Source organism: Schistocerca nitens, chromosome 10, assembly GCF_023898315.1.
Source record: "Schistocerca nitens isolate TAMUIC-IGC-003100 chromosome 10, iqSchNite1.1, whole genome shotgun sequence".
NCBI classification, from domain to species: Eukaryota; Metazoa; Arthropoda; class Insecta; order Orthoptera; family Acrididae; genus Schistocerca; species Schistocerca nitens.
The window spans coordinates 112775226-112798400 of NC_064623.1; positions in this window are offsets into that span (position 1 = coordinate 112775226).

A 23175-nucleotide genomic window follows, 5' to 3' on the forward strand; every position below is an offset into this window, starting at 1 on the left:
ATTGGCGCGAAATTACGAATGTTCAGGAATTTTTGAACAGATCATATATTTGTTAAAATGCTCTCCAACCATCAAAAATACAACAACTAATACTGTAATTTCTTACAGCAGCGAAAGGAGCTGACTGTCAGTTATCTGTGTACTCTGTAACAGTTTGTTTGCACATTTTTGACATGGTGGTTTTCGCATTTTCGAAAATACCATTTTTGACTACGTTACATAAGCTGTCAAACGAATTATTCTGTATTTTTGGCATCTAATATCTGTTTTGTACGTGGGTGCAAATTCGGTTTTCTGCTCTGTAGGGTATTTGGATCGCGGCTCGAAACTAGTGAATAAAAAGTAAAATTTGCAACTTTGAACTGGTTTCCCGTTGTACTGATTAACAGAAGTTGCTGACCCACAGCTGTACCAGCACGCTGCAAGTTCGTAGCTATGTTCATATTACATCTTATTTCTCCCAAAGAGTTCACCCGTAGCACGCGACTAATTTTCAATCAAAAATCACATGGGTAAATTAAATCAAATGAAGACTTACAGTATAGTGACTGCAATTAGAAGTGTACGGAATCTTCGTACTCGCTCACAGTTTGGCAACGTCACGAACTCTCGAGCCACGTGTCCACTTGGAAAACCTCTAACTGCTAACAAGTACCTCTTACAGTGGAAAGTGTTACGCCACGACGAGCACATTGACCGAACGCTACGAACTGCTACTACAGAATTTCCATGCCTGTTTGCTTCACCAAAACCTACCAGCAAGTTCTCTGCCCACAATTCTTTAAACAATCGATCTCCCATGTATAAAATCTGTCATTACGTTACAAATAGCACTGAAAGACCTACGTCGAAACAAGACCCCGGGAGTAGACAACACTCCATTAGAACTACTGATAGCCTTGGGCGAGGCAGCCCTGACAAAACTGTACCATCTGGTGAGCAAGATGTATGAGACAGGCGAAATACCCTCAAACTTCAAGAAGAATATAATAATACCAATCCCAAAGAAAGCAGGTGTTGACAGATGTGAAAATTACCGAACTATCAGTTTAACCCTAGGACGCCTAAGAGGGGGGTTCGCTGAACCCACAATTTTTTTATGTCCCCTGCTTTTGCTCAAGTACCTTTCATACTACATATTCCCTTTGAGTTATTGTTTGTTGGCTATTTTATGAAACGTTAGTGTCAATATATTTTATAGAAAACTCCTGCTTTGAAAGAAAAAATAAATAAACTTATTATGGGTCCAACAACCCCCCCCCCCCTTAGGCTTCCATGCTATAGAAAATTTCTCTTAGTAGGATTCGTATTTCTCTTCTCTACAACAATGCAAGTTAGTTTCTTGTTGGTTGGTATTCTTGATATTCACAACAATTGGTTTACTTTCAGAGGAAGTAATTGTTGATGTCAGTCAGCTGTTATTTATCTTGTAAACTTGCAGTGAGTTAGTGCAGTTTCCAACACGTAGGCCTCCAGGAACTTTGGTGTCCTACACAGCAAAAACGAAACCAAGTAAAAACTTACTGATGTTGTCAACAATCCACCAAGGTAAAGGCACTGTTGGAGGAGAGAAGAATAAAACCGAGATAAATGCATATTATAATTCCAGGAAAGGTGGAATTGATACCATTGATCAAATGGCGCGTATATACACCTGCAAGAGGGGAACAAAGAGATGACCTCTATCTGTATTTTACTCTCTCATCGACATTTGTGCTATCAATGCAACCACCATATTCATCCAGCAACATCCAAGATGGAATGAAAAGAAACACAACAAACGTAAACTTTATCTTCTGCAAGCTGGGATGGAACTAGTGAAATTGCAGGTAGAAGAAAGAAGTGCCAATGCAAGAGGGTTATCTAACCAAATTGTTCAATCAATGGAGACTGTTCCACAAAAGAAAATCAAAGAAGTGACAACAAAAGCACGTCTGCCTCCTGCAGGGAAAGGTCGGTGCCATATTTGTGTAAGAAAAGCTAAAACAAAGAAGCAGAAGTACAACAATCTAAGTATACCAAACAGTATTGTGGACAGTGACATAAACATGTGTGTAACACATATTCAGAAAAAATTGTGAAGTGTGTCTCTTGCCTTGAAGTTGATGACTCAGATTAGTCTATTGTATATGAACACATTTGTATTTTGTATTGTAATATGTCAATTTTTTATTCCCTCAATCCAATATTTATAACAATTAACAACATTTATAAACCGATGTCTTAGTTAAAATACATAAACCATTTTGAAAGTTGTAATTTTTCGTCAGTAAACTTATTTAATACCTGTGGGCCCCCATAGGCATCCAAGTTAGAAAAAAAGGCTTGGGCGTCCTAGGGTTAATAAGCTTCGGCTGCAAAATACTAACACGATTTCTTTACAGACGAATGGAAAAACTGGTAGAAGCCATCCTCGGGGAAGATCGGTTTGGATTCCATAGAAACGTTGGAACGCGGGAGGCAATACTGACCCTACGACTTATCTTAGAAAATACACTCCTGGAAATTGAAATAAGAACACCGTGAATTCATTGTCCCAGGAAGGGGAAACTTTATTGACACATTCCTGGGGTCAGATACATCACATGATCACACTGACAGAACCACAGGCACATAGACACAGGCAACAGAGCATGCACAATGTCGGCACTAGTACAGTGTATATCCACCTTTCGCAGCAATGCAGGCTGCTATTCTCCCATGGAGACGATCGTAGAGATGCTGGATGTAGTCCTGTGGAACGGCTTGCCATGCAATTTCCACCTGGCGCCTCAGTTGGACCAGCGTTCGTGCTGGACATGCGGACCGCGTGAGACGACGCTTCATCCAGTCCCAAACATGCTCAATGGGGGACAGATCCGGAGATCTTGCTGGCCAGGGTAGTTGACTTACACCTTCTAGAGCACGTTGGGTGGCACGGGATACATGCGGACGTGCATTGTCCTGTTGGAACAGCAAGTTCCCTTGCCGGTCTAGGAATGGTAGAACGATGGGTTCGATGACGGTTTGGATGTACCGTGCACTATTCAGTGTCCCCTCGACGATCACCAGTGGTGTACGGCCAGTGTAGGAGATCGCTCCCCACACCATGATGCCGGGTGTTGGCCCTGTGTGCCTCGGTCGTATGCAGTCCTGATTGTGGCGCTCACCTGCACGGGGCCAAACACGCATACGACCATCATTGGCACCAAGGCAGAAGCGACTCTCATCGCTGAAGACGACACGTCTCCATTCGTCCCTCCATTCACGCCTGTCGCGACACCACTGGAGGCGGGCTGCACGATGTTGGGGCGTGAGCGGAAGACGGCCTAACGGTGTGCGGAACCGTAGCCCAGCTTCATGGAGACGGTTGCGAATGGTCCTCGCCGATACCCCAGGAGCAACAGTGTCCCTAATTTGCTGGGAAGTGGCGGTGCGGTCCCCTACGGCACTGCGTAGGATCCTACGGTCTTGGCGTGCATCCATGCATTGCTGCGGTCCGGTCCCAGGTCGACGGGCACGTGCACCTTCCGCCGACCACTGGCGACAACATCGATGTACTGTGGAGACCTCACGCCCCACGTGTTGAGCAATTCGGCGGTACGTCCACCCGGCCTCCCGCATGCCCACTATACGCCCTCGCTCAAAGTCCGTCAACTGCACATACGGTGCACGTCCACGCTGTCGCGGCATGCTACCAGTGTTAAAGACTGCGATGGAGCTCCGTATGCCACGGCAAACTGGCTGACACTGACGGCGGCGGTACACAAATGCTGCGCAGCTAGCTCCATTCGACGGCCAACACCGCGGTTCCTGGTGTGTCCGCTGTGCCGTGCGTGTGATCATTGCTTGTACAGCCCTCTCGCAGTGTCCGGAGCAAGTATGGTGGGTCTGACACACCGGTGTCAATGTGTTCTTTTTTCCATTTCAAGGAGTGTATAAAGCCGCGGTGCGGACGGCTAAGGGATCGCCTGATCAAATCGGCTCTCCCGAATAGCCGCTGGGCTAGTAATGCACCACATTAAGTTATTGAATAAATCATAGCTCCTTTCGCTGATGGCCGATGAAGCTCTCAATTTAAATGTGTATTCAGCACACAGGTAAGTAATCATAATAAAAGTTTGACGTGGCTAAGTTAAATATTTTGGGCGAGAGAATTAATATAATTACACTGGACGCAGTAGACGAGCTCTGAACTTGCCCTTTGGAGATACGCTATCGCTATAGTTTTATAGTTATTCAAATGAAACTTTTCACATCTTTATGATTATAGCGGATCTCCATTCTACTTAAATATAAACATCCTAGTCTTGTTTATTAGCCTACTTAATCTATCTTGCTTCCTTAATTTTTAAGACAAAAACCAGAAAATTATGAATTTCAACTAAAATCTTAATTTGTGAGATCCAAAAGACTGTTTGTATTAAATAATTATGAAAAAGGAATCTAAATATAAATTTTTAAGTCTCTAGCTCTTTTCTGTTGCGCCAATGATTTTTACAGAAAAACGTCCAAATTTTGAAAATGGTTAAAGTTATCGAACTGATATTCAACACATATTAATTTAGTATTACTCCTGACATGCTAGAAACATTTTAGGTTATTTACGTGATTTTTAAAGTATTGCGCAACATTTATGACGTCAGAGCTAGTTATAGCGGACTGGCTGGCACACAATGGAAAGACTGATGTGAATTTACTATGGCGTGAGTAGGCTGCTTCCCTACATCACCCTCTACTTAAATTTTTTTTTAATGTTAATGAACGAAAGAAAAAATTTAGTTACAAAAAGGGAAGCAAGAGTACAGCTTAACTCCCTATGAAAAATTAAAATTGAATTGTAAACATATAGAAATATTAAAAGAAAACTGGTTACCTACTTTAATTATTTAAATTACTGGTATGTTCACTGCCTCTTAAGCAACGTTATCCCTCAAAATTTAAGCAAAATCAATGAAACACTTTGGCATACATATTGCCTTAGACAAACAAACACATAAAATATGTAAAATTATGAAAATCTTAAATCCATTAAATACATTTTTACATACACAAATTCAAAGAAAATAACAGTTATTCAAGATACATAAACAGATGATTATATCTTAGCAGTCTTTTCTAAACCTGAAAGAAAATTTCACAAATAATTTTTACACACGTGGTTGTAGCTGCTTTGGTTAGCGTTCTACACTTCCATTCACAAGGGTAGAGGAGGGGAAGTTGCTATGGTGTGCGTCCTTCACGTTCACTCTAAATTACATGGGGAAAGGGGAGGGGTCACTGTGAGTTGTGTCCAAGTCACTCCACGCTTTCACGCAGCTACCAGGCTGCCATTATCTGGTTTGTCCTGTAGAACAAACAGAAAGAGTGCCTCAGACTCTGTTCACTTAATATCTAAGGGTGGGTCACAATGAAATGGGGACATATACATGTTATCCTTCAATATTTTGCTGGAACAAAGTTAACAGAACTTTTTCAATTTTACTCTCGTGGTTACTTAATTGTCATAAAATCGGTAAACGAATGGCTCAAAACGCCGTTAGTCACGTACTAGAGAAAATTTATGCTCAAGTCATACAATCATAAATCCTATTTAATTTCAATTCATTATTTCTGGGCTGGAACACTGAACCAATGCTCGGTACATTCCTGATACATTTGTATTTTATTTACTTAGCTGAATCATCTTCGATTACCTTATTCTTAGAGATAGTATGAGTATATTTGATTAGTAGTTGTTTTCTCAGCTTCTTTGTACATGTGAGTAACTTTTGGTAATAGTACAGTTCTGAGTGTTCAAAACACACTACGCTTAGTTGACTATTAAATCCACTTATTGGTCCACTGCTGTTGTGTCAGTTCCACATCTGCAATTGTGTACTTACTTCATCGAAGTGTATTTATGCTGAGCTATAAATAATGTTTCACATCTGTCATTATGTTACTTATTTACTTTGCTAGTGTATGAACTTAAGTAATACTCACTCTATTAACATTTAAAGCATAGGATAGCACATTTATTGTATACCTATAGTGTATTGCAGCTGATCAGTTTGCTCACGTGGCAATCCATTTCCACTCGATCGGACGCTGAAACCACAGGTAGTCTCTCTCGACCTACCACTAAAGTGCATTAAGTAATTATGGACGAGCGCAATGCTAAATTGCTTAAACCTATAGGACACCATGAGCTGCTCTGTCTCATCTAACATAAGGGTACCTATGGTCGCATTCACGCCTCCAACTCATAACCTCAATACGTGTAGGTGTGTCCTGTCACACACTACACCAAATAACGGCCAGCTCCAACCTTATAAATACTTCTCAACCACAAACACTGCTCAATTCTATTACACTGCCATTCCTTGCTACACGAGGTGAGTTTATTCTTACGACTTATCTGCATATTTTTCATAAAGCAACCTCTTTTACTATTTAGTAGTTAGCTCTAATGCGTACACTAGGTTGCACTGCCACTTCAGATCGTGCTTGAACACGAATTTGTACATCTTTCTAAAATATTATTGTGGGACCATTTCCAATAAAACAACACTTTGTACTTACTATATTACCAGGGTTCTATACATAATTGTTACTCAAATACCTTTGTATCTTAATTACGTCATACTTCTTTATTGTTTATGTCACTGTTAGGTTTGTCACATTAGGTATTTTCTTCACTAATCGGTGGATAGAATGGTTACAGAACTCATGGCTTGATAGCCATGACGGAAAATTTTAGTATTTGAGAGTAAGCGCCGAAATTTTGGTGGATAGGAAAGATGAAGAATGAGTGAGATCTGAAATGGGAAAGAAGATCTCACACAGCTGGGACTGCACAGCTGCCACACTGTGTAGAGGTTACAGAACAACCTCCTCCCTACAGCATTCATTAGTTTATTAAAATTTTCATATTGGAAAGAAGGGGTCGAAATTTTTGTGGATAGGAAAGATGAAGAATGAGTGAGACGTGAAATGGAAAGAAGATCTCACACAGCTGGGACTGCACAGCTGCCACACTGTGTAGAGGTTACAGAACAACCTCCTCCCTACAGCATTCATTCACTACCTATGAATTTCTTTAGGTCGATCACGTTCCTGAGACCTAATAGCTTTTTACTTTTAGGGTACTCTAGCCTATATGCATTGGCATGTGGTTTTCCTATGATCCTGAAAGGTCCTTGGTATACGAACATGAATTTCTTAGTTTCTGCATTTATTTTCTTTGATTTTTCCTTGGTTTTGACAAGGACTAACTGACCTATTTCAAAACTAGTAGGTACAGCTTTTGCGCCATGACGCTTCTTCCTTTCCAACGCTCTTTTTCTTATATTTGTCCTAGCCTTTAATTTCTTCTCGTCTGTGGATATTTGCGTTAGAATAGGGAATTCTACCATATCTGCAATCACATTGTGCGGTTCTTGGCCAAACATCAATTCGCAAGGTGCAAAACCAGTTGCATCATGTCTTAAGTTATTAATTACATTCTCAAAATACGTCATGTGCTCTGCCCAACTTGAGTGTTTCCGAGCACAATAAGTCCTGCAAAGCCTATTCAATTCTCTCATAATACGTTCACTCATATTCCCTTGGGGGAAATACGCAGATATTTTCAGATGTTTCACTCCGGCCTTATCTAGACATTCCTTAAATATATCAGAAGTAAATTGAGGCCCATTGTCTGACAGCAAATTCTTCGGAACGCCAACGTTCACGAAGAAATCTTTTTCCAACTTTTCTACCAACGTTTTTGCATTTGCTCTTTTAATTGGGTACAGCTTAACATATTTACTGAATCCATCCACAACAACAAAAACATGGGTGCACCCACCTCTCGAAGCAGGAAGAGGGCCAAACAAATCACAAGCCAGTAATTCTAGGGTTTCAGTTGGCTCTACTGAATGCATATCCCCTTGTATTCTGGTGTTAGCAGCACGGACTTTCTGGCACACTACACAAGATGCTAGACGCTTGGCCACACGGCGGTACATGTTGTCAAACACAACCTTCTCTTTTAATTTTGCAATGCACTTCTTTGCACCGTAGTGCCCATACCTCAGGTGTACATAGTCGATTAGTAAGTCCACATGTTGTGAGGGAAAGCACAGCTTCCACTCAGAAACACCTACCTTTTTCCTCCTAAACAGGATACCTTTATGCAGACAATAGTATTGCGAAACCTTAGGATAGTTCGCATTTCCTAAATAGCTCTTCACTAATTTCAGTTGGTCATCTGCATTCTGCTCACGTCTCAAGTTCTTAATCACTCTCTTTAATGCACTTTCTTCCTTTACTTCGTGCAATGCAAACATTCGAACTTCATTTAGGTCTGTTGCTGTAATTCCCGCGTCATCACAGAGCTCCGCACTTCTAGATAACCCATCAGCTACCAGATTGTCTTTCCCTTGAATATATCTATCCTCAAGGCCAAACTGCTGGAGATACAATGACCATCTTACCAAACGAGCATTCCTCAACTTACAGGTCTTTAGAAAGGTCAACGCCTTCTGGTCACTGTAAACAATTATCTTGTGACCTAATAGATACTGCTCAAACTTCTGTACCCCAAATACAATTGCCAATGCTTCCAGTTCTGAGATGCCATAATTTCTCTCTGCTGCCTGTAAAGATCGACTTGCGAAAGCTATAGTCTTGTGCACTTCTTGTTCGTTCTCTATTTCTACTTGGAATATCTCCACAGCTATACCATAGCCACTAGCATCAACAGACATACAGAATGGTTTTTCAAAATCAGGATGATGTAAAATAGGACTATTAATTAAAGATTGTTTAAGCACCTCAAACGCCTGTTGACATTCTGCTGTCCAAACCCAAGGGGTATTCTTTTTCAGCAGGAGGTGAAGACAGGGCGCATTAAAAGCCTGATCACTAACAAAACGCCTATAGAAGCCGAAAAGACCGAACATCGATCTCAACTGCTTCTTGTTCCTGGGAGCCTCAGATTTTTCAATGACTGCTAGCTTGCCTGGGTCAGGCAGAATACCTTTTCCACTTATCATATATCCCAAGAAACCTATTTCCTCTTTAACACACTCTGTCTTTACAATCTTTAGTTTCATGCCACCTCTCTCAATAGCCTCTAACACTTCCTCTCATAAAGCTGTGTGTTCTTCCCAGGTAGGAGTTGCTATTAACAGATCATCTACGTAGACTGTTATTTTATTACTTAAGGCTGGTCCTAAAACATGGCACATCACACGTACGATGGCACAAACAGAGATATTAAGTCCGAAAGGTACCACACGGTATTGGTAACAAACTCCTTCGTACAAGAAAGCTGTGTACTTCCTTGAACTTTCCGCCAGTGGCAAATTCCAATATCCACACGTGATGTCCATAGAAGTTAAGAATTTTACTCCCCGGAACTTTTGCAGTAACTCGTCCATGTTCTGCGGTCTATCACTTTCCCTAACCACTATTTCATTCAACCAACGAGCGTCCAAGACCAATCTGACACTCCCGTCTGTTTTTGGTACAACAACAAGAGAATTATTGTACTCACTGACCGCTTTTTCAATCACACCCCACTCTAGCATTCTCTGTATCTCCTTTCGAACTGCCTCCTTCCTAGCTACATGTATTTGGTATGGCTTCCTGAAAAACACTTGGCCAGGTTTCACCTTTAATTGACATTCATAACCTTTGACCACGCCAGGTCGATCTGAAAATACCTTATGACGCCTTTTAAAAACCTGTCTCAGTTCTTCCTTCTGATTAGCTGAAATTTTATCGATTTCCTGCAATTTAGCTTCTATTTTGTCCAAAATAATTGCTTCTTCTTCTGTGTTTAGCTTACTTGTACTAAGATTAACACCTTCGTCCCAATATCTCCTATTTTTCAGAACTCGTATAGGCAGCTCCCAAGTTTCATCATTAGTTACTACATGTTTATCACTAAAAGGTACTGTAATTACTCCGGTTATTGGCATGACCATTTTTAACTGGCTTCTTTCAAAGTCAACAACACTCTGATATTGTGACAAGAAATCTATGCCAATTAAAACCTCAATACTGAGATTGTTTACAATTAAACATGGATGATCAATTAATTTACCATTAATGTTAAAGGGCAGCAAAGCTTCTTGCTTTACCCTTTTTGACACCTTGCCAGTGGCACCAATTATTCTTAGTCCTGATTCCCTCATTACTGTAAGCTTGACTTGACCAGGTAATGCATCAAAGAAGGACTGAGATATCGCACTCACCTCACTTCCACTGTCTAAGAGACAACGTACATTGATACCCAACATATTCACTATTATTATAGGGTGGCTTATTCTAGGTTGTACAGGTGGTTCCTCAAAATCATCCAATAGTTCCTTTTGGATTTGTCTCCAACTAAAGTGATCGACATCTGTATTCATTACATTTAGGTCAAAGTGTGTAGGGGTTTCCTGAATTACATTTTCAGCTGCCATTTCCAGTCGGTCTATTAATTTCAAATCGAAACACCTCACGACTTCATTACATTTAGTTTGTTGAACATGACCCAAATTACTGTAGTCTGAGCGATTCTGCGCCTCCAGACCGGGCATAACACTAGTTACAGCTAAACCACTTTCTCTATTATCGTTGGGTTCCTTCTCAAGTGACAACTGGTCACAGCTACTGGTTCATCGACCCCCAACAGGCTACCCTCTACATTCTCACTTACCTCCTGCCCTAAATCTATTAGTACAGTATCAACATCCCGCACAGGCACTTTAGATAAGAGCACATCATCCTCATCGTAAATATAAGCATGAATTTCTTCTGCTTCTTCACCTGACAATTCGGTATTTTGTAGCTCTTCCCTACCATTACACTGCTGCGCCTTCTCTTTCTCTTCCCACTTAGAAAGCGTCTCTAACACGGTATCTATCAAATACTGTGAGTGACCTAATATTTCTGTTGTATCCTTAGATGCTACCGACACTTCATCCACGTGTTCAGTTTGAGTATTCTGATCTGTCTTACCAATTACTGTAACTACTGGCTTAGGAAAAGTAACCGCCTGGTGAGCGCCAGTATCCTCATAGACGGGAGCTAGTTTTCCTGCCTCTGCCTACTACTGTTTCCTTTATTTATATTATAGTTAACTGGCACAGCATTGCTTTCCGTACTGTTGTTTACCTGCATAATTTTGTTTGGAACAAAATTACTATCATTTGGATGCCATTGTTGGTTCTGATAATTATTTCTCCAGTTCCTACCTCTCTTAGGATGGCGAACACCTACTGTTCTGATGTTTACGTTGCCATTCTGCTCGTTCTTAAAATTACTACTATTGTTATTAGCATTTCTGTTATTACGTGCTTGCTCCTCATTGGCAGCAACACGTTCTACACGTTCCAGATACTCAATGAAACGATCCAGATTGTCTCTAGGGGCAGATATAATTGTAGTTTGCCAATACCATGGCAGTTTGGCTTCAAGACCTAGTATAATCATTTCAGGTTTTAGCTTTTCGGCCAAATGTGACAAACGTGAGATCCATGACCTAGCAAACTCTTTAATGGATTCCTTGCCTGCATTGAAGCGTTTTCCACTCCAAAATTCTCTCAACACTTCATTTTGCTTATTACTAGACCAATACTCATTAATGAAAGCTGTTTTAAATTCCGCTAATGTTTTACACTTCAACATAACATCAGCTGACCAACGCATGGCGTCACCTGCTAAATGGCTTCTAATAAATGAGATTTTCTCTCGTTCACACCAAGTTGGTGGAATCACATCTTCAAAATCGTTCCAGAAATCTAGCGGGTGGATATTTTTATCTGGATCGAACTGCAAGAACTGCCGACACCCGATAAAAGCGGCGTTTGCAGCTACAACTTGTTGTATACTACCATTACCAGAAGTTACTGAAGCTACTTTACTCTCAATGTTAGCAATGTTAGTACTGATATTTTCTACTCACATTTCAACATTATCTACTCTTTGCACAATATGAGTAGTATCAGTTTTGATTGCATTTACTTCTGCTTGACATATGTTTACTTTTATATTAACATCTTTAAACCTATCTGAGCACAGTTCAGATTCCGCCTCGATCTTTTCTGTTAACTTGTGCTCCAGCTTCGCATCTTCCATTTGGAAGTCTCTGCGAACCTCAGCAACTTCGGATTTTACTGTTTTATACATTTCAGAAAATTTTTGAGCAACCTTTTTCTTAATATCCTCATGATTGTAATCAATTTTACAATTCAAACTGTCCAGATCCTCTTTCAACTTACTGCAACCAGCCTTGAAGGTATCGTCCATTACCTCCAATCGTTTATTAAAATTGGTTTGGCTGGCCACAATCCTGTTGTTTACCTCAATTATATCAGATTTTAACTCGGCTGTCATTCTAGCATTACTGGCAGCTATTGCTCGTAATATAACATTTAAATCAATAGCCCCAGTATCTTTGGGTTGCTCACTAGCTGGCTTTTTATCACCCTCAGGTGACGAAAAACTAGCACCAACACCAGAATCATCAAAACTAAATGAAACTTCTGATTGATCAGTCATATCTAACTTCTCCTGTTTAAACTCTACTACCTCTGATGACTGTTTCGTTTTTAACTCATCAGATAAACTATCATCCAATACATCAACAATTTCTGATTTCTGCTTTACTACAGGGGTCTCTATTATTGAATCATTGCCCCTTTTCACACTACTTTCAGGAGACAATACTTCATATTTCACTTTAACATTACTATTTTCATACATATTTACACTTGAATCGTTGTCTGGATTTACAGTTCCCTCAACAGACATAGGTTCTGATCTAAGTTTAACCTCAGTTTCTTTTGGCGGTTCCATCTCCGACAGTCTTTTAGTGCAGGTTAGTAGAATTTTTAACGGCTTTTCACTTAACTTAGTTCCTTCTGCACAACGTATGGTGTTGCCGGCGCAGCGTACCAGGATTACTGATGCGACGCGGCGCGTTGAATTGCAGACGGCACTCCAACGGATGTTGTGTGTTTGCGTGGCCCACAACTGCAGGCGCGGCTCCGGCTGCTCCGGCGGACGACTGCGGTGAGGCGAAACTGGCTTCTCGCGATGCCGGCAGCGCCGCTAGACTAAGTGCCAGCTCCGTCAATCCAGATGCGTTGTTAATCCAATTGCGTCGTCCACATGCAGACGTAACACATTCACTGTTCTATTACTCAGTTGCGTGTCGCATTTCATTCGCGAATCCGAATATTTAAAAATCACTTTCACTTTTACTCAGTTTTTCCCGGCCGATGCACCATTTGTGGGGTGGCGGGTGGAAAATTTATTAGGTGGTATAAAATGTTTGAATGTTGAAACACTTCCTGGCCTATTAACCATATGTGCGGCAGTGGGTGGAATTATATTGTTGTTGTATAAATGTTCCTATTATTTATTTAATGCTGTTGTTTGCCGTTCTCAACACTGGCTCTCTAACTACAATATTGGCAACCAGAAAGTGATTAGCAAAACGTGAAGCCTGTAATTAGAATTCCTAGTGCCCACTTCATCTGAGAAATACACTTACAACTACAGCTTATAGCTCTGAGGAATTAGGAGATTGTCTGGGATTTATAATCAAAAACGATCGTGAAAAAAAAAACTTTCTTTATATTCTGAAAGTCACAGATGATAAAAAAAGAATCCACACAATCTAACTAACAGAGCAGTTCAGAGTCTAATGCGCTGATGCCACTATAACTGTCCAAATTAAATATTTAAATGAATGCTCGCCATAATTTGATGATAATTCTCATCAAACTTCACGCTAAATAATGGTAGAACGTTTGTCCCGCGGCGGCACGTGAAAATACGACACACGCAAACTGAAGATCGATAATTAAAGTCAACCCAGAATTAACACTTCACTCGAAAATGATTTCATGGTTACGCGTATCCCGAGTAACTTAATACGGCATCCGAGGCTGTTTATAGCAATGATACCGACGCGACGCGACTCCCGACACAGATGGCGTGGTATTCAGCGTCTGGAGAGAACTGGGGCCTTGCTTCCTCGCGCAGCGTTCTTATATATAAAGCCGCGGTGCGGACAGCTAAGGGAACGCCTGATCAAATCGGTTCTCCCGAATAGCCGCTGGGCTAGTAATGCACCACATTAAGTTATTGAATAAATCATAGCTCCTTTTTCTGATGGCCGATGAAGCTCTCAATTTAAATGTGCATTCAGCACACAGGTAAGTAATCATAATAAAAGTTTGATGTAGCTAAGTTAAATATTTTGGGCGAGAGAATTAATATAATTACACTGCACGCAGTAGACGAGCTCTGAACTTGCCCTTTGGAGATACGCTATTGCTATAGTTTTATAGTTATTCAAATGAAACTTTTCACATCTTTATGATTATAGCGGATCTCCATTCTACTTAAATATAAACATCCAAGCCTTATTTATTAGCCTACTTAATCTATCTTGCTTCCTTAATTTTTAAGACAAAAACCAGAAAATTATGAATTTCAACTAAAATCTTAATTTGTGAGATCCAAAAGACTGTTTGTATTAAATAATTATGAAAAAGGAATCTTTTAAGTCTCTAGCTCTTTTCTGTTGCGCCAGTGATTTTTACAGATAAACGTCCAAATTTTGAAAATGGTTAAAGTTATCGAACTGATATTCAACACATATTAATTTAGTATTACTCCTGACATGCTAGAAACATTTTAGGTTATTTACTTGATTTTTAAAGTATTGCGCAGCATTTATGACGTCAGAGCTAGTTACAGCGGACTGGCTGGCACACAATGGAAAGACTGATGTGAATTTACTATGGCGTGAGTAGGCTGCTTCCCTACAGTAGGACATATCCTGAGGCATCAAGGGATCACCAGTTTAGTATTGAAGGGCAGCGTGGAGGCTAAAAATCGTACAGGGAGACCAAGAGATGGATACACTAAACAGATTCAGAAGGATGTAGGTTGCAGTAGGTATTGGGAGATGAAGTAGCTTGCACAGGATAGATTAGCATGGAGAGCTGCATCAAACCAGTCTCTGGACTGAAGACCACAACAACAACAACGCTACAAACGAGTTAATGTTTTAAATATTTGACGTAAAGCGTGGAAATGCATAAATAGTAGCTCATATTTCTGTACGGTGTGCAATGTCAGTTATGGTGGCACGCGTGTTTCTTTTTTAATTTTGTAGTCGTGGGCCATAAATGGTAGACTCGTATCACAAGTACCACCCAACACAGTTTTTTTAATTCTTTAAGTATTTGTACAACCAATATTGCGAGATATATTTACATCTTTCTGAAAAGCTTCTGTTTCCCCTAAACTATCTGTCGTACAATGACGTATTTTTGTAGATATCTTGAGTGGCACGAGGTGCATTCAAGTTCTAAGGCCTCCGATTTTTTTTCTAATTAACTACTCACCCGAAATCGATGAAACTGGCGTTACTTCTCGACGTAAGCGCCCTGCAGACGTACACATTTTTCACAACGCTGACGCCATGATTCCATGGCAGCGGCGAAGGCTTCTTTAGGAGTCTGTTTTGACCACTGGAAAATCGCTGAGGCAATAGCAGCACGGCTGGTGAATGTGCGGCCACGGAGAGTGTCTTTCATTGTTGGAAAAAGCCAAAAGTCACTAGCAGCCAGGTCAGGTGAGTAGGGAGCATGAGCAATCACTTCAAAGTTGTTATCACGAAGAAACTGTTGCGTAACGTTAGCTCGATGTGCGGATGCGTTGTCTTGGAGAAACAGCACACGCGCAGCCCTTCCTGGACGTTTTTGTTGCAGTGCAGGAAGGAATTTGTTCTTCAAAACATTTTCGTAGGATGCACCTGTTACCGTAGTGCCATTTGGAACGCAATGGGTAAGGATTACGCCCTCGCTGTCTCAGAACATGGACACCATCATTTTTTCAGCACTGGCGGTTACCCGAAATTTTTTTGGTGGCGGTGAATCTGTGTGCTTCCATTGAGCTGACTGGCGCTTTGTTTCTGGATTGAAAAATGGCATCCACGTCTCATCCATTGTCACAACCGACAAAAAGAAAGTCCCATTCATGCTGTCGTTGTGCGTCAACATTGCTTGGCAACATGCCACACGGGCAGCCGTGTGGTCGTCCGTCAGCATTCGTGGCACCCACCTGGATGACACTTTTCGCATTTTCAGGTCGTCATGCAGGATTGTGTGCACAGAACCCAAAGAAATGCCAACTCTGGAGGCGATCTGTTCAACAGTCATTCGGCGATCCCCCAAAACAATTCTCTCCACTTTCTCGATCATGTCGTCAGACCGGCTTGTGCGAGCCTGAGGTTGTTTCGGTTTGTTGTCACACGATGTTCTGCCTTCATTAAACTGTCGCACCCACGAACGCACTTTCGACACATCCATAACTCCATCACCACATGTCTCCTTCGACTGTCGATGAATTTCAATTGGTTTCACACCACGCAAATTGAGAAAACGAATGATTGCACGCTGTTCAAGTAAGGAAAACGTCGCCATTTTAAGTATTTAAAACAGTTCTCATTCTCGCCGTACGGTGCTGCCATCTCTGGGACGTATTGACAATGAACACGGCCTCATTTTAAAACAATGCGCATGTTTCTATCTCTTTCCAGTCCGGAGAAAAAAAATCGGAGGCCTTAGAACTTGAATGCACCTCGTATATGTACTGTCGGCAGAATGGGTATCGAATAGAATTAGTAATAAAAAATAATAAATAAAAACATCATGCTTGATGCTGATGTTTTACCACGTGAACAACGAACCTTTTGTAAGCGACGAATCGTTTTTCTTTCACGATTTTGTGTCGTGCAAGCCATAAAAAGCGTAGGAAAGATTTGAAATAATGTTTAAAGATCAAGAAATAATTTTCAACTCAGCAGCCGAGTGCGTAATAATATGAAACTTCTTGGCAGATTCAGACAGTGCCGGACCGGGATTCGAATCCATGCAACATCACTTCTTCCGGGAACAATAGTCCCGTAAGTTTCGCAAGAGAGAATCTGTGAAGTTTGGGAGGCAGGAGGTAAGGTACTGCCGGATATAAAGCTGTGAGGGGGTATCGTGAGTACTGATCGGGTAGCAGAATAGGAAAAGCACTTGCTCGACAAATGCGAAGGTCTCAGATTCGAGTTCCAGAGCCGGTCGTTGTGGCCGAGCGGTTCTAGGCGCTTCAGTCCGGAACCGGGTTGCTGCTACGGTCGCAGGTTCGAATCCTGCCTCGCGTATGGATGTGTGTGATGTTCTTAGCTTAGTTAGCTTTAAGTAGTTCTAAGTTCTAGGGGACTGATGATCTCAGATGTTAAGTACCACAGTGCTCAGAGCCATTTGAACTATTTTGAGTTCCAGTTCGGGACACATTTTAATCGGCCAGGAAGTTTCATGTTTAAAAGCTGGTGAAAGTTGCTGTGCTGTCATTCTGAAATACTGGCCGAATATAGTCGGGATAATTTGCGCGTTGTGAATTACACTGCCTCGGGACTCAAACAGTTTCGAACTTGAATATTTGACTTGCTGTGTTAAATGTTTAACGCAAGATTATACCTCCTAATGAGTAGATTATGACGGCATTTTAAGTTTTTAAATGCGGTCTAAAATTCTGCCTATATGGCATTTTTTTGCCCTCGTAAGCCGTTAGATGGGCTACCGGCAACTCGGACCGGCTGACCGTATCATTCGTTTAGCGATACAGATGTCAGTTTTCGAATGTTCTCCTCACTTGGATAAATTTCTGCGAAAGCCCGTGATTCGGATATCACTGTTGGAGCTTTACGTCCAACAAACAGCTGTACATTCAATTTCGCTTCTGGTAGATGAGAAAATTTACCACCAACTTAGTGTATGAGAGTAGTAATAGAATTTCTACGGCTTCTTCTGCCTTACACGAAAAATGGAGCGGAAGATAGTGTCGTAGCAGTTACTGGGAATGGTCAATGTACAGGGATGGGACAGATACGATCATTCGAACCAAAAATGTCTAGTAAACATGGTCTCTAAAATGCATACTTTAAGAGCTATGAGCACTTCATCTTCAATACGTGAAACAGTTCCTTTCTGTTGAACAATTGCTCATAGCTCTTAATGTATGCATTTTAGAATCCATGTTCATTAGACTTCTTTGCGCCGAATGATCGTTCCTGTTATATCCCTGAATATTGACCACCAGTATCAAATGTCCCGCCTCCCACACTGGAGACAATGTGTGCTCTAGGGGAGCCCACGGCACGGGCAATGTGGCGAGTTCTCGCCGTCAGGTTCTCTGCTATGTGACGAAGGACGTTCTCTTACAAAGCCAAAAGCGCGGCGCGTCCGTGGAGCACAGCGATCAACCGTCCTGGTTGCCAACGGACCAGATCCGCGCAGCCTGTGTTCTAATCGGACGAAAATGATGTGCGACGTCACGATTACGACAGGGATTCACCACGGCACCCACTTGCCAGTTTATTACACTACTGGCCATTAAAATTGCGACACCACGAAATTGACGCGCTACAGACGCGAAATTTAACCGACAGAGAGAAGATGCTGTGATATGCAAATGATTAGCTTTTCAGAGCATTCACGCAAAGTTGGCGCCGGTGGCGACACCTACAACGTGCTGACACGAGAAAAGTTTCCAACCAATTTCTCATACACAAACAGCAGTTGACCGGCGTTGCCTGGTGAAACGTTGTTGTGATGCCTCGTACAAGGAGGACAAATGCGTACCATCACGTTTCCGACTATGATAAAGGTCGGATTGTAGCCTATCGCGATTGCGGTTAATCGTATCGCGACATTGCTGTTCGCGTTGGTCGAGATCCAATGACTGTTAGCAGAATACGGAATCGGTGGGTTCAGCTGTGCTGGATCCCAATGGCCTCGTAACACTAGCAGTCGAGATGACGTTTGCAAGATAACAACCATCTGCACGAACAGTTCGACGGCGTTTGCAGCAGCATGGACTATCAGTTCGGAGACCGTGGCTGCGGTTACCCTTGACGCTTCATGACAGACAGGAGCGCCTGCGATGGTGCACTCAACGACGAACCTGGGTGCACGAATGGCAAAACGTCATTTTTTCGGATGAATCCAGGTTCTGTTTACAGCATCGTGATGGTCGCATCCGTGTTTGGCGACATCGTGGTGAACGCACATTGGAATCTTGTATTCGTCATCGCCATACTGGCGTATCACCCGGCGAGATGGTATGGGTTGCCATTGGTTACACGTCTCTGTCACCTCTTGTTCGCATTGACGGCACTTTGAACAGTGGACGTTACATTTCAGATGTGTTACGACCCGTGGCTCTACCCTTCATTCGATCCCTGCGAAACCCTACATTTCAGCAGGATAATGCACGACCGCTTGTTGCAGGTCCTGTACGGGCCTTTCTGGATACAGAAAATGTTCGACTGTTGCCCTGGCCAGCACATTATCCAGATCTCTCACCAATTGAAAACTTCTGGTCAATGGTGGCCGAGCAACTGGCTCGTCACAATACTCCAGTCACTACTCTTGAGCGGGACTGCTACGGTCGCAGGTTCGAATCCTGCCTCGGGCATGGGTGTGTGTGATGTCCTTAGGTTAGTTAGGTTTAAGTAGTTCTAAGTTCTAGGGGACTTATGACCTAAGATGTTGAGTCCCATAGTGCTCAGAGAGCCACTACTCTTGATGATCTGTGGTATCGCGTTGAAGCTGCATGGGCAGCTCTACCTGTACACGCCATCCAAGCTCTGTTTGACTCAATGCCCAGGCGTATCACGGCCGTTATTACGGTCAGAGGTGGTTGTTCTAGGTCCTGATTTCTCAGGATATATGCACCCAAATTTCGTGAAAATTTTATCACATGTCAGTTCTAGTATAATATATTTATCCAATGAATACCCGTTTATCATCTGCATTTCTTCTTGGTGTAGCAATTTTAATGGCCAGTATTGTATTTTAATGTGGTGTAATGCCACAGTCATTTTAAACTTTTTTGCAGATATAACGGCCATGTGCCTTTACAGCACGTTTTGTTCCACAATCTGGCTTTCGGCTATAGGCCATTATCAAGTGTTACAACTGAACAGATTAATGCACAATAAAAGTACAAAAATAAGAAAAATAGCGGGGCAGATAGTTAAATTAATGTATGGGTTGCATGAGTTGTTCTCTTACTTATCAAGTACGTTTACGAGTGGAATATAACTCATTGTCAAAATATGTATCTTCTGGTTAGATAAACCAGTTTTGCCAACAGTAAATGGGGGAACTTTAGTATAATAGGCTAATTTACTGGCAATTGGCATAACTTATTCACTTGATATTGTTATGGAATAAAATAGATGAGCAAATCACAGGCTTGTGTCTAGGCAGCCACTGACATAAACATAAGTGAAACGATCGTCAAAGACCATGATAAAGACATGCCAGTTTAATAACACCAGATTGTGCATTTAAACACATGCAAGTTCTCGATAGCACAGGACAAAATTGAGCCCTTTAGTGGGTGTCTTCTCAATCAAATATTTATTTCCAGTGGGCCCTGCACGGAGCGGAGCGTTCCCCAAGGGTGGCAGATAATCTCACTAGCGTGACGTCACAAGTTCGTTGCAGAGCCCGTATATCTCTGGTGTGTCCTCAGTATGTTGCAATTGTCAGTAGTCGTCAAAAGTGTTTTCTGTAGTTGTGAGTGCATTATATCGGAGCTAAGTGAAGTCGGAGTGCTTCCGTAAACAAAGTAGCCGAAATGTTCGGTGTTTCAAGAGACGGCGTATCGAAGATTTATTTCTACCTCGTAGACGGAAACGGAGAAACATTATCCGCTAAATCACAACGCGGACAGTCCGCCCCCGTTAGCTGACTGGTGAGAGCGGCGGAATGCCACGCTAAGGGGCCCGGGTTCGATTCCCGGCTCGGGTAGGAGAATTTTCTCCCCTCAGGGACTTGGTGTTGTGTTGTCCTCATCATCATTTCATCCTCATCTCCGACGCGCAAGTCGCCCAATGTGGCGTCGAATGCAATAAGTACTTGCCCTCGGCGTCCGAATGTCCCCGAATGGGGGACTCCCGGCCCACAGTGCAGTACACTCATTTCCATTTCCACAACGCGGACAAAAAAGACTGTTGAGTGATCCTGAAAGACGGTGATTGAAGAGGATTGTGAAGAAAAACAAAAGGGTCACAGCTGCAAAAGTATGTCGCACTCGCGAACCTTGTCACCTCCAAAAGCCGGCCGGAGTGACCGAGCGGTTCTAGGCGCTACAGTCTGGTACCGCGCGACCGCTACGGTCGCAGGTTCGAATCCTGCCTCGGGCATGGATGTGTGTGATGTCCTTAGTTAGGTTTAAGGAGTTCTCAGTTCTAGGGGACTGATGACCTGAGAAGTTTAGTGCCCTGAGCCATTTTTGATTTGCCAGCTCTAAAACAACACTAAGGGAGCTCTATAAGCGGGTAGAATTGCAAAATCACTCATCAGTGATGGAAATGCCCTTGGCAGGAAGACGTAGTGTCTAAGCCATAATACGTCAACCATGGAGTAATGGAAGAATGTGGTTTTGTGAGATGGGTCTTGTTTCACACAGTTTCTAACTTCTGGTCAAATTCAAGTCCCAAGAGTGATACATGGCGGTGGTTCGGTGATGATTTGGCCAGCCGCATCGTGGTATTCCATGGATGCCATGGTTACTTTGCGAGGTGCATTACTGCAAAGAACTGCCGGCCGTTGTGACCGAGCGGTTCTAGGCACTCCAGTCTGGAACCGCGCTACCGCTACGGTCGCAGGTTCGAATCCTGCCTCGGGCATGGATGTGTGTGATGTTCTTAGGTTAGTTAGGTTTAAGTAAGTAATATTCGGCGTTCCCCAAGGAAATTTTATAGGCCCTCTATTGTTCCAGATCTATATTAACGACATAGGAGACAATCTGAGTAGCCACCTTAGATTGTTTGCAGATGATGCTGTCATTTACCGTCTTGTAAAGTCATCAGATGATCAAAATGACTTGCAGAATGATTAGATGAGATATCTGTAAGGTGCGAAATGTGGCAATTCACCCTGAATAAAGAAAAGTGAAGTGTGAAGTTATTCACATGAGTACTAAAAGAAGTCAGCTAAATTTCGATTACGCGGTAAGTCGCACAAATCTGAGGGCTGTAAATCTAAATAAATACTTAGGGATTACAGTTACAAATAACTTAAATTGGAACGATCAGATAGATAATATTGTGGGTACAGCACATCAAAGACTGCGATTCATTAGCACTTAGAAGGTGCAACAGGTCTACCAAAGCGACTGCTTACACTACGCTCGTCCGCCCCATTCTGGAGTATTGCTGTGCGGTGTGGGATCCGCATCAGGTGGGACTGACGGATGACATCGAAAAAGTACAAAGAATCGCGAAATAGGGAAATAGTGTCACAGACATGATGCGTGAATTGGAGTACCAATCATTAAAACAAAGGCGTTTTTCGTTGCGACGGGATCTTCTCGTGAAATTTCAATCACCAGTTTTCTCCTCCGATTGCGAAAACATTCTGTTGGCACCCACATACATAAGGAGAAATGGTCATCACTATAAAATAGGAGAAATCAGGGCTCGCACAGAAAAATTTAAGAGCTCGTTTTTCCCGCGTGCAGTTCGAGAGTGGAACGGTAGAGAGAGAATATGAAGGTTGTTCATTGAACCCCCTGCCGGGCACTTTATTGTGAATAGCAGAGTAATCACGTAGATGCAGATGTAGATGTAATTCTAAGTTCCAGGGGACTGATGACCTCAGATGTTACGTTCCATAGTGCTCAGATCCATTTGAACCATTTGAAAAGGATTATGTGGTCATTTCGACTGATCAGATTCACCCCATGGTACAGTGTTTGTTCCCCAATAGTGATACTGTCTTCCAAGACGATACATCTCATATCGTCCAGGATTTGCTTCTTCACCACGAGGATGAATTGTAGCCAAGCCCTTGGCTACCTCAGTCACCAGATCAAGATATTATTCTTTGTGGTCTACTTTGGAGAGAAGAGAGCGTGATCGTATACACCTCGATCATCGTTACTTAAACTTGCACCGTTTTGCAGGAAGAATGGCACAAAATTCCCTTGAAAACCATACTGGAGCTGTATTTATCCATTCCGAGACGAGTGGAAGCTACTTTGAGTGTCAACGGGTTTCGTACCCCCTATTAGACATGCCATTTGTTTTTGTTGTTCCCATATTTTTGCCCTCCCTGTAACTTCTTTTCGGTCCGCATTCTTTGCGAAAATTGT